The 12,316-nt window shown below is 42.0% G+C and overlaps 1 long non-coding RNA gene across 1 annotated transcript in view; it reads right to left on the bottom strand.

Moving 5' to 3' along the window:
- Positions 1-5,077: 5,077 nt before the first annotated feature.
- The window catches only part of LOC138855212 (uncharacterized), a 140,700-nt gene continuing 133,461 nt past the window's right edge, over positions 5,078-12,316 (bottom strand). The window contains exon 3 of the long non-coding RNA XR_011394402.1: positions 5,078-5,780. This is a non-coding gene — a long non-coding RNA (uncharacterized lncRNA). The remainder of the gene's footprint in view (positions 5,781-12,316) is intronic.

The raw sequence follows: 12,316 nt of genomic DNA, 5'->3' as shown, positions 1-12,316 counted from the left end.
TAAAATATATATAGTTGGGTTAGGCTAAAATAAATTGTTCTTGTTATAATAAGGTTAGGTAAGTTTTCTAAGATTCTTTTGGTGCAAAATTAAAAATTTTTACATTAACATTAATGAAAAAATATATCTTTCAACGTATAAGAAAAATTTTTAGAAAGGACTTAATTTTAAATGAGTTCTTGCTAATTGACCAGTTTTACATATTCGGCACGACATTTATATATATATATATATATATATATATATATATATATATATATATATATATATAAATGTCGTGGCAGGGGAAGAAAATATTCAGTGTCGAGGAGAAATCTTTAGATTTTTCCCCCTTCAGTACGTTTATTGCCCACTCTGAGGATGAGGGGTTCCTGTGTAGCACCAGAGATGGTACTTCACTATTTATTTTATTTATATATATATATATATATATATATATATATATATATATATATATATATATATATATATATATATATATATATATATATATATATATATATATATATGTATATGAGGGTCAGCTCACTGACAGTGATAAGGAAATGTGTAGAATTTTTAACACATACTTCCTCTCAGTTTTTACACAGGAGGATACCAGCGATATTCCAGTAATGATAAATTATGTAGAACAGGACGATAATAAACTGTGCACGATTAGGGTCACAAGTGACATGGTCCTTAGGCAAATAGATAAATTAAAACCTAACAAATCCCCAGGCCCTGATGAACTGTATGCAAGGGTTCTAAAGGAATGTAAAGAGGAGTTTAGCACACCTTTGGCTAATCTTTTCAACATATCACTACAAACTGGCATGGTGCCAGATAAGTGGAAAATGGCAAATGTGATACCTATTTTCAAAGCAGGTGACAGGTCCTTAGCTTCGAACTATAGACCAATAAGCCTAACCTCCATAGAGGGAAAATTTATGGAATCAATAATTGCCGAGGCAGTTCGTAGCCACCTTGAAAAGCATAAATTAATCAACGAATCTCAGCATGGTTTTACAAAGGGGCGTTCCTTCCTTACGAATTTATTAACTTTTTTCACTAAGGTATTTGAGGAGGTAGATCATGGTAATGAATATGATATTGTGTATATGGACTTCAGTAAGGCTTTTGACAGGGTCCCACATCAGAGCCTATTGAGGAAAATTAAAGCACATGGAATATGAGGAGAAATTTTTTCCTGGATAGAGGCATGGTTGACAAATAGGCAGCAGAGAGTTTGCATAAATGGGGAGAAATCAGAGTGGGGAAGCGTCACGAGCGGTGTTCCACAGGGGTCAGTGTTGGGCCCCCTGCTGTTCACAATCTACATAAACGACATAGATGAGGGCATAAAGAGCGACATCGGCAAGTTTGCCGATGACACCAAAATAGGCCGTCGAATTCATTCTGACGAGGACATTCGAGCACTCCAGGAAGATTTGAATAGACTGATGCAGTGGTCGGAGAAGTGGCAGATGCAGTTTAATATAGACAAATGCAAAGTTCTAAATGTTGGACCGGACAATAACCATGCCACATATAAACTAAATAATGTAGATCTTAATATTACGGATTGCGAAAAAGATTTAGGAGTTCTGGTTAGCAGTAATCTGAAACCAAGACAACAGTGCATAAGTGTTCGCAATAAAGCTAATAGAATCCTTGGCTTCATATCAAGAAGCATAAATAATAGGAGTCCTCAGGTTGTTCTTCAACTCTATACATCCTTGGTTAGGCCTCATTTAGATTATGCTGCACAGTTTTGGTCACCGTATTACAGAATGGATATAAATTCTCTGGAAAATGTATAAGGAGGATGACAAAGTTGATCCCATGTATCAGAAACCTTCCCTATGAGGATAGACTAAGGGCCCTGAATCTGCACTCTCTAGAAAGACGTAGAATTAGGGGGGATATGATTGAGGTGTATAAATGGAAGACAGGAATAAATAAAGGGGATGTAAATAGTGTGCTGAAAATATCTAGCTTAGACAGGACTCGCAGCAATGGTTTTAAGTTGGAAAAATTCAGATTCAGGAAGGATATAGGAAAGTACTGGTTTGGTAATAGAGTTGTGGATGAGTGGAACAAACTTCCGAGTACAGTTATAGAGGCCAGAACGTTGTGTAGCTTTAAAAATAGGTTGGATAAATACATGAGTGGATGTGGGTGGGTGTGAGTTGGACCTGATAGCTTGTGTTACCAGGTCGGTTGCCGTGTTCCTCCCTTAAGTCAATGTGACCTGACCTGACTAGGTTGGGTGCATTGGCTTAAGCCGGTAGGAGACTTGGACCTGCCTCGCATGGGCCAGTAGGCCTTCTGCAGTGTTCCTTCGTTCTTATGTTCTTATGTTCTTATATAAACAAGTCGGCCGTCTCCCACCGAGGCAGGGTGACCCCAAAAAAAAAAAAATCCCCAAAAAGAAAATACTTTCATCATTCAACACTTTCACCTCACTCACACATATTCACTGTTTTTGCAGAGGTGCTCAGAACACAACAGTTTAGAAGCATATACGTATAAAGATACACAACATATCCCTCCAAACTGCTAATATCCCAAACCCCTCCTTTAGAGTGCAGGCATTGTGCTTCCCATTTCCAGGACTCAAGTCCGGCTATATAAAATAACCAGTTTCCCTGAATCCCTTCACTAAATATTACCCTGCTCACACTCCAACAGATCGTCAGGTTCCAAATACCATTCGTCTCCATTCACTCCTATCGAACATACTCATGCACGCCTGCTGAAAGTCCAAGCCCCTCGCCCACAAAACCTCCCTTACCCCTTCCTTCCAACCTTTTCGAGGACGACCCCTACCCCGCCTTCCTTCCCCTACGGATTTATACGCTCTCCATGTCATTCTACTTTGATCCAATTCTCTCTAAATGACCAAACCACCTCAACAACCCCTCTTCAGCCCTCTGACTAATACTTTTATTAACTCCACACCTTCTCCTAATTTCCACACTCCGAATTTTCTGCATAATATTTACACCACACATTGCCCTTAGACAGGACATCTCCACTGCCTCCAACTGCCTCCTCGCTGCTGCATTCACAACCCAAGCTTCACATCCATATAAGAGTGTTGGTACTACTATACTTTCATACATTCCCTTCTTTGTCTCCATAGATAATGTCTTTTTTCTCCACATATACCTCAACGCACCACTCACCTTTTTTTTCCCTCATCAATTCTCTCTCTCTCTCTCTCTCTCTCTCTCTCTCTCTCTCTCTCTCTATATATATATATATATATATATATATATATATATATATATATATATATATATATGTATGTATATACACACACACGTGTGTGTTTTAACACTCCGGCAGTCTGCCATCGAGGTAGGGCGACCCGACAAAGATAACACTTGTCCTTTTAGCAATTTATACAAGAGAAGGGGTTACTAGCCGCTTGCTCCCGGCACTTTACATTTTACGACTATCATGGCTTACGGACGAAGAATTCTCACCCGCTTCCTTATGGAAACGGGTGAAAAGTCTTCCGTCACATCTTACAATGTGATGTATCTTTTACTGGGTGGACTAGCAAGTCAGGGAAAGGTATATCCCTCCATGACGCACTGTCTAGTTCCTCCATGACGCACTGTTTAGTTCCTCCCTGACGCACTGCCTAGTTCCTCCATGACGCACTGCCTAGTCCCTCCATGACGCACTGTTTAGTTCCTCCCTGACGCACTGCCTAGTTCCTCCATGACGCACTGCCTAGTCCCTCCATGACGCACTGCCTAGTCCCTCCATGACGCACTGCCTAGTCCCTCCATGACGCACTGCCTAGTCCCTCCAAGACGCACTGCCTAGTCCCTCCATGACGCACTGCCTAGTCCCTCCATGACGCACTGCCTAGTCCCTCCATGACGCACTACCTAGTCCCTCCATGACGCACTGTTTAGTTCCTCCCTGACGCACTGTCCAGTTCCTCTATGACGCATTGTCTAGTTCCTCCCTGACGCACTGCCTAGTCCCTCCATGACGCACTGCCTAGTCCCTCCATGACGCACTGCCTAGTCCCTCCAAGACGCACTGCCTAGTCCCTCCATGACGCACTGCCTAGTCCCTCCATGACGCACTGCCTAGTCCCTCCATGACGCACTACCTAGTCCCTCCATGACGCACTGCCTAGTCCCTCCATGACGCACTATCTAGTCCCTCCATGATGCACTATCTAGTCCCTCAATGACGCACTATCTAGTCCCTCCATGACGCACTGCCTAGTCCCTCCATGACGCACTATCTAGTCCCTCCATGACGCACTATCTAGTCCCTCCATGACGCATTGCCTAGTCCCTCCATGACGCACTGCCTAGTCCCTCCATGACGCACTATCTAGTCCCTCCATGACGCACTATCTAGTCCCTCCATGACGCACTGCCTAGTCCCTCCATGACGCACTACCTAGTCCCTCCATGACGCACTGCCTAGTCCCTCCATGATGCACTATCTAGTCCCTCCATGACGCACTGCTTAGTCCCTACATGACGCACTGCCTAGTCCCTCCATGACGCACTATCTAGTCCCTCCATGACGCACTATCTAGTCCCTCAATGACGCACTATCTAGTCCCTCAATGACGCACTATCTAGTCCCTCCATGACGCACTATCTAGTCCCTCCATGACGCACTATCTAGTCCCTCAATGACGCACTATCTAGTCCCTCAATGACGCACTATCTAGTCCCTCCATGACGCACTGCCTAGTCCCTCCATGACGCACTGCCTAGTCCCTCAATGACGCACTATCTAGTCCCTCCATGACGAACTGCCTTTCTTAGGTTATCCTGGATGGCCAACCCTCCGGGGTTAAAAATCCGAACAAAATCTTATTTTATCTTACCTTACCTTAACCAAACGCCCCACAGAGGTCATCACGTGACAAAAACTTGCATCAGGAGGTCAATCAGGTTTGATCCAAGGAAGGTAGGGTAGCTCATTCCTTGGATGAAGAGCACTTCACTAACATCAAGGCACAAACCTATACGCTAAATATACAAAATTTAAATAGTACTTACCAGCGGTTCATCCTGAGTATTGAAATAAATGAAAGAGGATGCTGACTTGAAGGTCTTGATGGGAACTTAAAATTTAGTCTACAAATCTTGATAAGAGGTTAAACCACATTTACAGGTCTGGATGAGGTCTAAACAACTCTACAGGTCTTAATGCAAAACTATGTCTACGGGTCTTAATTTGGACTTGAATCATGTCTACAGGTTTCAATTGGGACCTGAACCATGTCTACAGGTCTTAATTGGGACTTGATCCATGTCACAAATCTGAAAGGGAACCTGAATCATGTCTACAGGTCTTAGTGGGGAACTAGACCACGTCTACAGGACTTGAGGGAGCATAATCCATGTCTACAGGACTTGAGGAAGCATAAACCCCGTCTACACGTCTTTATGAAGGACTACAGCACATTTACGGGTCTTCATGGAGACCTAAACCCCGTCTACATGACTTGACAGGAGCTAAACCCCGTCTACATGACTTGACAGGAGCTAAACCCCGTCTACATGACTTGATAGAAGCTAAACCACGTCTACACGACTTAATGGGAAGAAACCAAGTCTACACGACTTGATGGGAAGTAAATCATGCCTACAGGTCTTAATGGCGACTTAGATCGGGTCTAGCAAGTTATAGATACCCAGGTGTCAGGTCGGATTACGGGAGAAGAATGCTGGAAACCAGTCACGGGTATGTTAAGGGTGACGACGGTGGGAGGGTACACCATCTACCACCAGGCTGCAGGAACCTACCTGGAATACATGAAAAATACACATTAATTATATATTATCAGTATATTACACACATACTTATGAATGTATATCAGTGGTATGGTGAATTAGACACATTGTTAGGTAAGACACATATGCAACAGTTAGGTATCTTTATTTCGAAACGTTTCGCCTACACAGTAGGCTTCTTCAGTCGAGTACAGAAAAGTTGATAGAAGCAGAAGATACTTGAAGACGATGTAATCACTGATTACATCGTCTTCAAGTATCTTCTGCTTCTATCAACTTTTCTGCACTCGACTGAAGAAGCCTACTGTGTAGGCGAAACGTTTCGAAATAAAGATACCTAACTGTTGCATATGTGTCTTACCTAACAACCTGTCGGTATTTTATACCATTTTAATGTTCAATTAGACACATGTTCAACATATAGGTATCTTTGCTTGTAGATGTTTTGCCATCCAGTGGCTTTATCAGTACATTACATGGACATAATATCAAGTATACAGCGGTCCATAGAAGAGGTAATTAGTCCCTCAGCCTAGAAGCAGGTGATGAGCACAAGATACCCAGATGTTGCACATACTACCATAAATTATGTGCATTAGTTCTTTATTCTTTGCACATGTGACAAGATGAAATTTGTCACTAATGAATATCAAGTTATTTTCCACTGGAAAACTCTGTGGATATCCAATAGCAGTTTTTCACTGTCTTCTACCGAGGCAACTCATGTACGTTTTGGTATCGCGCGAAAATGATGATACGAATTTTAGACACGTGAGCAAACACTAAGACATATTTATTAGAAAACGTTTCGGTTCTGGTGTTTGCTCGTGTGTCTTTCTAAACCAATTTGTTGGTGTTTATTGCCAAGATTTACACCATACGAATTTGTGGCTAGTGACTTTATTTAAATCTATGAGAAACAGCAAAGGTGCCAGGACTATGCCTTGGGGTACTGAACTCACTTTACCAAGAATATTACTGATCTTTAAACCATACCCCCGGCCGGGATTGAACCCACGGTCATAGACCGCGGGTTCAATCCCGGCCGGGGGTATGGTTTATTTGCAATCGTGTCATTACGATTTCTTAAGTCTTACTGATCTTTGTTTTATTACTTAGAAAACTGAATACCCACTTTTCCTGTTATATCTGTTGACCTTATTTTATGGGTTATCACTCCAGTGAGCAACACATGTACAATCGTTGGGTATCTTTACTGTTAAAACGTTTCGGCTACTCAGCAGGCTACTTCAGTCAAATACAGAGGGAGCAGGTGTAGTAGCGAGGTAAAGATAATGTAATCAGTCCATCAACATTGGATAAATAGTATCTGAGGTGGTCAGTCCCTCAGCCTGGAGAAGAGTTCAGCTTTATGTTGATGTGTCGAGTCCATGGACTGAACACGTACATTCCAAGCTCAGGGACTGATTACCTCAAACTCTTTTTTTTCACCGTTCTGCTTTGTATTGGACTAATGAAGCCACTGTATGGTGAAATGGTTCCTAAATAAAAATTCCCCAACGTTGCATAAGTGTCTCATTCTGGGTGTCTTTGTTATGGACGTTTCGCCATCCAGTGGCTGGCTGGACAGCGAAGCGTCTACGATGGGGATGCCCGGGTGTTGCACATGTGTCTTAATTTCATCTTGTCGGTATTATATACCATTCTTGTACTACTACTACTACTACCACCACTACCTCTTCCTGCCTATATATATCCGTCCTGCTCCACTTCTGGTTAGTGTGACTTTGTAAATGGTCCAAGTCGGACCGAAACGTCGTCGTAAGCTTCTCTCTTTTATGTGCGGGTTATTTGTGTATGTCTCATTCTTCAACTTGTCGGTTTTCTAAATCATTTATTACATGAATATTATAGCTTCTGCTCTATGCTTTTCGGTATATATCATCTTTATTGTGTTGTGGCATAAGCTCGTTTTTCAGCAATTCGGTGAACCTTGACAAATTCCGATAGTTTTTCCTACTCCCTGTGCCCGGCCATTGGTCAGGCTCGTCTGGTGAACCAGACTGTTGCTGCTGGTGATCCACTACCCTACATATCCATCACAGCCTGGTTGGTCTAGCACCTAGTGAAGACGTCCAGTTTCCTTTCTTGCAATATGTCACTTGACCTTGTTGTCTCCAGTACTGGAGACAACAAGGTCAAGTGACATATTGGCTAGCTGGTCCAGTGGCTAACGTGACGATCTGGAGTTTTGAGACTCTCTGACCGCGGGTTCTATCCCCACCCGTGGTATGGTTAGTATCCAGTACTGGTCGTACTCTGGACCTTGGCGTGTGAAACACCGACTCATGTACCACCACTACATGTATCTGTACTCTCCCACTATTTTCTTTATTGAATATTCCCACTCTTGCTTTATATCGTTTCTCTCTTTGCCTAAATTATTTGTTTACCATGTTTACCACTGTTCTTTTTACGTGGAATTTTCAGTCCCTTAAGTCATAAAATGTCCTGGTCTCTTGTCACAATTTGCTGATGTTACGGTGAAAATACGTGCAATCTTTTTTTTTTTACACAGGGTTTTACAAACTTATTTTTAGGGTTCCTAACTTTATTTACAAGCTAAAAGCTGCTACCTATATCAGCTCATTTGAAAGCCTTTTTATTGTTAAGAGATATAGAGAGGGAACAGGATGAAGTTGGAGTCATCTGTGGGCCAGCGATTTCATTTGGCAACTGATGAAAATTAGACAAATGTGCAATATTTAGGTATCTGTAATGTAGACGTTTCGCCATCCTGTGACTATCAATACAAATTCAAGGACATAATTAGAAGACAGTAGAAATATACATAAATGATGAGGTAATCTGAGCCTCAGTCTTGGAGTTAAAGAGCACCGTGGCCTTGAAGAATCTCACTCTTCAAAACCGGTGTTCTTCAACTCCAAGACTGAGGGACTGATTACTTCATCTTTTGTGTATATTTCTACTGTCTTCTAATCATGTCCTTGAATTTGTATTGATAAAGTCACTGGATGGCAAAACGTCTACAATAAAGAAACCCAGATGTTGTACATGTGTCCTATTTTCATCTTCTCGGTATTGTATACCATTCATGTACAACATAACTATTTTGTTGATGTCATCTTGTACTAACATTGAACATTAAAATGGTATAAAATACCGACAGGTTGTTAGGTAAGACACATATGCAACAGTTAGGTATCTTTATTATGAAACGTTTCGCCTACACAGTAGGCTTCTTCAGTCGAGTACAGAAAAGTTGATAGAAGCAGAAGATACTTGAAGACGATGTAATCAGTCCATCACCCTTAAAGTTTTGAGGTGGTCAGTCCCTCAGTCTGGAGAAGAGCATTGTTCCATAGTCACTTCTTCTCCATATTGTTTCATACTATGGAACAATGCTCTTCTCCAGACTGAGGGACTGACCACCTCAAAACTTTAAGGGTGATGGACTGATTACATCGTCTTCAAGTATCTTCTGCTTCTATCAACTTTTCTGTACTTGACTGAAGAAGCCTACTGTGTAGGCGAAACGTTTCATAATAAAGATACCTAACTGTTGCATATGTGTCTTACCTTGTACTAACATGTTCCAGACACGAGTCATCCTAGTAATAGATTATCTTAATCAAGATGACGCAGTCTCTCTTCTAACATACTGGAACACTTTCTGTTATATGGGTATTTACATCTCATTCCACATTTTCAGTGTTCTCGGCAGCATACATGCTGTTTTCATCGGTCTCGTCTTTCTGCGACTGTTGGAGTTTACTGAGAGGTGTTGCTAGTTTTCCCTTCTATCTTTCTCTGAATATGTTGTCTTTCTTTAGAATATACTGTTTTATGTTTTTATACTGCTGTTTCTTCCTCTATTCGTCAATCACTAATTTCCATCACTATTACCGTCTCGTCTTTCTATTCTGCACTTTTCTCTAGCCTTTCACTAACTCTGATCTGTATCTACTTCAATTACCAAATATTTCTTTATTGCTCTCCAAGAAAGTTTTTTTTTTTATCCTGGTTAATAATACTCAGTTCATTTCTTACATCTGCCCAAAGTTAAGGAATGAAATATTTGTACAACACTTGGGAATCTTTATTGAGGAAACGTTTCGCCACACAGTGGCTCCCTCAGTCCAGTACAGATATGTGATGAATGTGATGAATGGTTTTGAAAACCGACAAGTTGAAGAATTGAGACACTTATGCAACACATGGGAATGGTAAGACACATATGCAACAGTTAGACAACTTTATTCCGAAACGTTTCGCCTACACAGTAGGCTTCTTCAGTCGAATACAGAAAGTAGGCAGGAACAGTAGAGATGTGAAGACGATGTAATCAGTCCATCACCCTTAAAGTCGTAGAATTTGAGGTTGTCAGTCCCTCGGCCTGGAGAAGTTCAGTTCCATAGTCAGGAACTATCTGAAGATCAAGCGACAGTGCGGAGACTTAAATACTGTCGGAAGGAGAGGTGCAGGGTAGTAGTAGTAGTAGTAGTAGTAGTAGTAGTAGTAGTGAGAGGCAACTGAGAGGTCATGTCCCTCTCAGATCCAACCCTTCTCACTTGAAAAGCTTGTCCAAGGTGTTTTCTGTACCAAGATGCCACGTGTTGCAGTGTCTGACAAGATGAACATCAAAATGGTATACAATACCGACAGGTTGTTAGGTAAGACACATATGTGAGAAGGGTTGGATCTGAGAGGGACATGACCTCTCAGTTGCCTCTCACTACTACTACTACTACTACTACCCTGCACCTCTCCTTCCGACAGTATTTAAGTCTCCGCACTGTCGCTTGATCTTCAGATAGTTCCTGACTATGGAACTGAACTTCTCCAGGCCGAGGGACTGACAACCTCAAATTCTACGACTTTAAGGGTGATGGACTGATTACATCGTCTTCACATCTCTACTGTTCCTGCCTACTTTCTATATTCGACTGAAGAAACGTTTCGGAATAAAGTTGTCTAACTGTTGCATATGTGTCTTACCTAACAACCTGTCGGTATTGTATACCATTTTGATGTTCATCCTGTCAGACACTGCAACACGTGGCATCTTGGTACAGAAAACACCTTGGACAAGCCTTTCAAGTGAGAAGGGTTGGATCTGAGAGGGACATGACCTCTCAGTTGCCTCTCACTACTACTACTACTACTACTACTACTACTACTACTACCCTGCACCTCTCCTTCCGACAGTATTTAAGTCTCCGCACTGTCGCTTGATCTTCAGATAGTTCCTGACTATGGAACTGAACTTCTCCAGGCCGAGGGACTGACAACCTCAAATTCTACGACTTTAAGGGTGATGGACTGATTACATCGTCTTCACATCTCTACTGTTCCTGCCTACTTTCTGTATTCGACTGAAGAAGCCTACTGTGTAGGCGAAACGTTTCGGAATAAAGTTGTCTAACTGTTGCATATGTGTCTTACCTAACAACCTGTCGGTATTGTATACCATTTTGATGTTCATCCTGTCAGACACTGCAACACGTGGCATCTTGGTACAGAAAACACCTTGGACAAGCCTTTCAAGTGAGAAGGGTTGGATCTGAGAGGGACATGACCTCTCAGTTGCCTCTCACTACTACTACTACTACTACTACTACTACTACTACTACCCTGCACCTCTCCTTCCGACAGTATTTAAGTCTCCGCACTGTCGCTTGATCTTCAGATAGTTCCTGACTATGGAACTGAACTTCTCCAGGCCGAGGGACTGACAACCTCAAATTCTACGACTTTAAGGGTGATGGACTGATTACATCGTCTTCACATCTCTACTGTTCCTGCCTACTTTCTGTATTCGACTGAAGAAGCCTACTGTGTAGGCGAAACGTTTCGGAATAAAGTTGTCTAACTGTTGCATATGTGTCTTACCTAACAACCTGTCGGTATTGTATACCATTTTGATGTTCACATATGCAACAGTTAGACAACTTTATTCCGAAACGTTTCGCCTACACAGTAGGCTTCTTCAGTCGAATACAGAAAGTAGGCAGGAACAGTAGAGATGTGAAGACTCCATGATGTTGCAGTGTCAGACACTGCAACATCATGGAATCTTGGTACAAAGACTTCAACGCTTGCCCAAACCTTTGGACGATGACGTACTTACACTAGTGGCACGTCCCACTAAGATCCCGCCGCCTCCTGCTTCAACTCATCTCACCGCAGTATATAAGCCACCTCTCTGGCCCTATGCTGCACTTACTACAAGAGTGATGGACTGAACACATCGAATCCAGGTTGAGGGACTGATTACCTCATACTTCTACTCTCCTTACCCATTTCTACTTTGTATTGGACTGATGAAGCCACTGTGTGGCGAAACGTTTCTTCAATAAAGATTCCCATGTGTTGCATAAGTGTCTCAATTCTTCATGTGATGAATGGTTTGAAAAACCGACAAGTTGAAGATTGAGACACTTATGCAGCATATGGGAATCTTGTAGATTGATGGACTGAACACATCGACTCCAGGCTGAGGGACTGATTACTCCTCCTCTCCTTACGCCTTCCTCTTTGTATTGGACTGATGAAGCCAGTGTGTG

Source organism: Cherax quadricarinatus, chromosome 85 (genome assembly GCF_038502225.1).
Source record: "Cherax quadricarinatus isolate ZL_2023a chromosome 85, ASM3850222v1, whole genome shotgun sequence".
NCBI lineage: Eukaryota > Metazoa > Arthropoda > Malacostraca > Decapoda > Parastacidae > Cherax > Cherax quadricarinatus.
Note: the sequence above shows the minus strand (reverse complement) of the source record. Positions and strands in the feature narration are given on the sequence as shown.